The sequence below is a fragment of the Patagioenas fasciata genome, chromosome W (assembly GCF_037038585.1).
Source record: "Patagioenas fasciata isolate bPatFas1 chromosome W, bPatFas1.hap1, whole genome shotgun sequence".
Taxonomy (NCBI): Eukaryota; Metazoa; Chordata; class Aves; order Columbiformes; family Columbidae; genus Patagioenas; species Patagioenas fasciata.
The window spans coordinates 54,337,517-54,343,536 of NC_092559.1; the positions used below are offsets into that span (position 1 = coordinate 54,337,517).

The 6,020-nt window shown below is 45.0% G+C and overlaps 1 pseudogene; it reads right to left on the reverse strand.

The window, feature by feature from the left end:
* Positions 1–1,055: 1,055 nt before the first annotated feature.
* LOC136114623 (uncharacterized) lies at positions 1,056–4,762 on the reverse strand (annotated as a pseudogene).
* Positions 4,763–6,020: the final 1,258 nt, after the last annotated feature.

The window sequence follows — 6,020 nt, forward strand, 5'->3', positions numbered from 1 at the left end:
AGGCAAAGTCCACACGACAGCCATTGTTAGCAGGAGCCCCCCCGTATCGGAGAAACAGTGCAACACAATGCTTCTCCTTGGGCCTCTCTCCAAGTCATTGTCCATGCGTTCTTTCAGTCTCAGCTTCAGTTCTCTAAGGTCTTGATGGCGATGTTCAGGCAAATACTGCTCCATCTTTGGACCGACTCTCACACCACCCGGTGACTGAGCATTGTCAACAGGAACTCGTGGCAACAACGCAATCCTCAAAGGGAGACAGAAAGTAAGAAGGAAGAAAAAGGAAAGGAAAAGATAAGTCATTTATCATGCGATCCGCTTTGTATCAATGAATTTAGGGATGTCCACATTGGAAGGTACACTGAACAAATTGTGGGCATCAATCACAGATGTTAAACGCGTCAAACGCTTTACCATTTTCTAATTTAAAATATACAGTACCGTGGACAGAACAAAACTTATCAAAACTAATACAAAAAGAACAACGATGGGGTGACACAACTTGTTCAGGATGCCTGTAGCAGTAGGTGACCACCCGAAAAGCGTGTTCCACCACTTATGTTCTGCATCTTTTTCCATTCTTCTTAACACACGGTGAATTTCTTCAACATCGTGGTGAACGGTTATCAAGGTTTTCTGTCCATTTACTTGAACTTCTTCCAAGATCTCGATCAGGTCTTGGTGTTGCAACAATTGCTTTACCAATGAAAGATTCATCCCAATAGGTGTAGGCAGTAATTCTTGAATCAGTGTGTAATGAGATTGTATAAGTTGATGAGATATAACTGGTGCGAGATAAGAAAAATCACATCCATTAATCTTAACAAAATCACAAACACAAAAATTTGAATGATTTCTAATATTTACCGTCACCATATCTACTAATATAGAGTTGCAAGTGGTCCTCAAGCACACACAACCTTTGCCAATATACACTAGTACTGTTTCTCGATTGTCAGGACGAACCTCAAAATGACAAACATTCTGCTCAGTGTCCAGACAAATGTCTTGAGCACTGATTGTATTACTTTCGCAGATGAATCCTTGCTGTTCTCGCGCAATGCAAGATTCTAAATTGACAGTTTTCCATTTCTCATCCACTTTTCGGGCCCATACTCTATGCTCGAAAGGATAGAGTATAGCTCCGTTGTGGTTCAACCCTAATGCAATGATTGGGTAAATTATGTATACTGAAGCATTGTGTATGGCTAACACAAAGGTCGTGGCCGTATTCGTGATGGGGTTATAGGTAAAGTTTACCAAAGTCCACCAGGATGGGAGTTCTCTCTCAAATTCAGTGGCGCTGTCCCAGACAATTTTCCGAATTTCAGTAGGAAAAGTGCCTTCTTCACCTTCCCTTACGATCGAGGCGGCCACTGATTGCATCTACAGTTGTGCCTGAAAACAACTGAGAGCCAAAGAAAGGTTATTATGGACCACAATTTGTGGTCTTTTATATTTACTTTTGGTAAACAATTTATTCATTAATATTTTTGAATCAATGCCATTTAAGACTTCCAATCCTGTCCCCAACACACTAGTTAGATCTCTAACTTATTCTTTACTATCCCACTCCCATTCAATTACTATAGTAGGTAAGTGAAAAGATGTAGGAACATATTAGCAACTTAATTGCACTATTGGTCATTTTAAAATGTAGGCCTTCAGATTTGATTCTTGAATGATTCGTGTTATTCTCTGTGTCCCTCGGAGTTCTCCTGCAAAAAGGAAAACAAACAGGGCTCGCCTCCTCGAGGCAAGAATAATTAGAATGATGGAATTATCCAGCGGGTGCAGCTTGTGAGTTTGGAAAAGTTCCAAACCATTCTCGCAATGGTTTCACAGTGTTTTCACCTGTAGCCCTGCCAAAAGCTTCAGCTTGGACTGATCCTGGGGTTATTTCCCCCCCTACTAGCCCTGTTTCCTTAAAAGGGCTAAAATAATTCACTTGCCAGGCATCCCACAAACCTTTACCCTCACTTTAATGTAGAGGGTTGTCTTCTATAGGGTGCTTTTCAAGACGTCTTCGACATTGTTCGCTGGCCAAGGCTTCACGATACAAGTCTTTAGCTCCGGTGTGTTTGTGCTTTACATGTAATCATTCTAACAAGCGTTCCCAGTCTTCTGAAATTTGGTCCTTTTGTACAGGGGCCAGTCTTGCAAATTCATCAGCTCAGTTATTCCATTCTCCTGCGGATCTCTCATCTACCTGATGAGAAGCTACCCAGCCCACAGCTTGCCTAGCTAGGTTTTTTAAAGCTCTTTCAGACAGTGAGAAAATGTTACAATAGTGTTCAATCTGAGCATACCACTTTCGTACTGAGGCCTTTTGGGCTGCCCGGTCAGGGAGAGGGGTCCCAGTAGTGACTGTTCTTATGACTTTAAATGGACTTCTTGATACGGTTGGCTGCTGTCCCGTAATCTCCTCTACTTCTACCAGAGCCAAGCTACCAACAAACAAACCTTTCTCCCAGGTACATTCTGAGTTAACCTTGGCACCCAGGGGAAGGGGGTATTGTTCTGTCAACTCTAAGGCACTGAGGATGCAAAAATGTCGCTTTAAGGGAGAAACCCCAAACCTTTTAGCAACTACTTTGCTTAGAGCAGAAATCTGTGCACCGATGTCGATTAAAAAGGTTACAAGTGCATGCTTAGGACTCACTATCGCTGTGATCAACAAATCTTCCCCCTTTGTGTGTGTGAGCTGAAGGATATAAAACCACCCTCCACCCCCCCGCCCACAACTAGGGAATGGAGGTTCTAGTTTCCCTGTTTCTGGGAGAGACTCTGAAAGTCCCCTTATGAAGGGAGTTATCATGTTAGGATTCACTGGCAGCATTATTGGGGATTCACATTCGGGAATCAATTTTCTTTCATGTGTAATTTGCAAGCAGGCTGCTTTGTGTACACTTTCTAGCAACTGATCAGGTGTGCCAGTAGTTGCTAAGGGCTCTCCCCTATCTAAGGGGTTTAGCCCTCCAGCCTAGTAAGCAGCTCGCTGGGTTAGAGACCATGGGGCACGTCTGTCACCAGTTGTTAAGAAGACTCCATGCCCCCAGTATCCATTTGCTTCTTGTTCACTTAACTGAATTTGGTCTCCCCCAGTTAGGGATACACGCCACACGTATTCAGTTTCAGATTCTTTAGGGAGGCAACCATACTCCTTTTTCAGTTTGGTCAGCTCAGTGGCAGTGTAAGGTGTTTGCTTAGTTGTAATGTGAGGGTCAGTGTCCTCCTCATTTGCATAAAAGTATTCTGTTTTAACTAAGGGTCTCACATGTGGGAATTCATCATAACGTTTTCCCGAGTCCTCCAATTCTTTCTGAGGGTAGATTTGATTTATGTGTCGGATATTTTTCTCCTCTAACTCCCACTCCCTCCGCACCCCCGTGTTTTCCTTCAGAGTGGCTTTCAATGAGCGGTTTTCTTCCCTCTCCTTCTCTAATTGTTGAAAGCAGGTTTCTAATTGTTGTTCTAAGCTGGAGGTTGTTTTTTGCAAGACCTGCACCAGATTTTCAAGGGATACTATTATTTTACTTTCGTTGCGGCGTCGCATAAAGCGATCTTCTATTGCTGCTACTAGACTGGCTCCTAGAACAGCGCAGACAACTGTCTTATCTTTATTTGATCTAAACTCAGACTTGGTCTGCAAAGAAATCACTCGGTCCACTACACTTTGCAAATTAGTCCAATTGTCACAAGCCCAGTCTTCTCCGGGTACGGAGGGTCGGGCTCCATACTTTGCTAAGAGCGTGTAGAACGAGTCCCGGTCTTTTGCTAACCAAAAATCCTGATTGTCAGCTTTTCCGGTCATTCTTACTACGAAGGGGCGGTACACACTCTAGGAAGGCACAACTTAGTTACAAAAACCACAGCAACCGCTGCGTCAGCCTTCTCTTTCCAAAGTGGTCGAAGGGGCCAAAAATCTGCTACGGGGAGGCACAACTTAGTTACACAAACACACAAGATTGCCCCTTCACTCTCCCTAGCAGACAATTCTCATCAACATGAGAGCAACACCCCTTTTGCACTTTGAGATCTTTTGGTTTGATTCCGAGAGACAGAGGCCTCTCACTATTTACACCCCTCTGTTTCCCAGAATCCCATCCTCGTCGCCAATTAAATGTCACAGTCCATTTGGCGATGGACTCGTGATGGTTCTTTTACCTTGATCTTAGAGCGCAAAATTAAGGCCACCGAAATGCCAAGGGGTTATAATTCAATCAAGCAGTGTTACTTTATTAATTTGCCCGTAAAGCGGCACGCGCTAGAGAGAGAGAGTAAGAAAAACAAAAGGGAAAAGAAACAGGGAAAAGTAAGAGTAAAGATGCGAAATGAGGTTGCGTTTATCACCAGTCCAGTTCCAGAAGCGTCCCTCTGGTCTCCGGTCCCGTGGAGTCCGGCCGGTCCTCCGTCGTGGTTCGGGATCCTCTGGTGGGAAGATCTTCAACGGTGCCCATTCTGGAGTCACCTTTTATGCTTCTTCACCCCCCCTTGCTCCCATTGTGTTAGCCCAGTCTCCGCCTAGACTTCGCAACCCAGGCTCGTACTGCGCAGGCTCGAGAGATTCACGCTTTCTTTTGCCAGCGCTTACGTGTCCAGAATTCAGGGGTCTTTCTCTGGTCCATTGGGTGACCTCAGGACCCTTGGCGAGCTGCTGGGCATGCTCCTTTTCGTTGGCCATTGTTTGGGGGAGCAGGTGAGGGACACGTGTAACTGAGGCTGCAGGTGAGAACACATTCTTCTGGATGGCAGCTCTTGTCCCTGGGTCGAAGAGACCCTCATAACAATAGCTTTCAGGAGGCGGGGGCTGGTTTGGCTGAAGAAGCAGGCAAAGTCCACACGACAGCCATTGTTAGCAGGAGCCCCCCCGTATCGGAGAAACAGTGCAACACAATGCTTCTCCTTGGGCCTCTCTCCAAGTCATTGTCCATGCGTTCTTTCAGTCTCAGCTTCAGTTCTCTAAGGTCTTGATGGCGATGTTCAGGCAAATACTGCTCCATCTTCGGACCAACTCTCACATACAGTTAGGACACTTTACAACATAGCTGGGTTCACAACACTCACACTCCTTACAAGTTAAAGCCACAGCAGCTGCCACTATATTTTTAGGCATTAAAGTGCATAACTATAAACAAAACTACAATATGCTTTACAGCTATATACAGAGCCATCTTTACACCACAACAACTTCAGCAGAGGAAGTTTACACCACAACTTATTGATGTCTTAGCCATTGTCTGGGAGAGCAAGCTCTTTCTGGGCTTTCTATCTGCAGGTGCAAGGCAGCAAGGAAGCGGGACATAGATGGGACAGACCTTGACTGACATCCAGGCTGATCAGTGAAAATATTCCATACTCTTAGCATCATGCTTCGTATATAATTGGAGTAGTTTTTTCCTGGCTCATTAGATCCATTCCGGTTCAGCTCTGTTCAGGAGATTGGTTAGTTCAGCCTTTTGCTGTTCTGCCATATTGCAGTTGGCTTTTAGGCCTTTTCTGCCTTTTTTGGTTTCTCCCCAGGACTGGCTGTTTGGGACCAGTGTGCTCTCTTCCTGGGACCAGCTGCTCAGCACAGATGGAGTTCACGAGGAATTGCATTGAGTATCACCTCTTTTATATTTTATTTTTTATTTTATGTATTAGTAGTAGTAGTATTAGTATTATTTTGTTATTTTATTAAACTGGTTTTATTTCAACCCATAAGTTTCTCCCTTCCCTTTGAATTCTCTCCCCTACTTGGGGGCTGGGGGAAGTGAACAAGTGGCTATCATGGATTGATTGCTAGCTGTGGTTAAACCATGACACTGCTCCAGCATAGGTCCTTTCTGTGAGGTGCAGTCCTTCAGGAGCAGATTGCTCCAGAGTGGGTCCCCCATAGGGTCATGGGTCCTGCCAGCAAACCTGCTCCTGTATGGGCTCTCCACAGCCTCCTCCAGTGTGGGGTCCCAAGCAACTCTGCCTCCAGCTCATTCTAATCCCTTCTTCCCAACCCCCACCGCATCATTGTACCACAATCCACT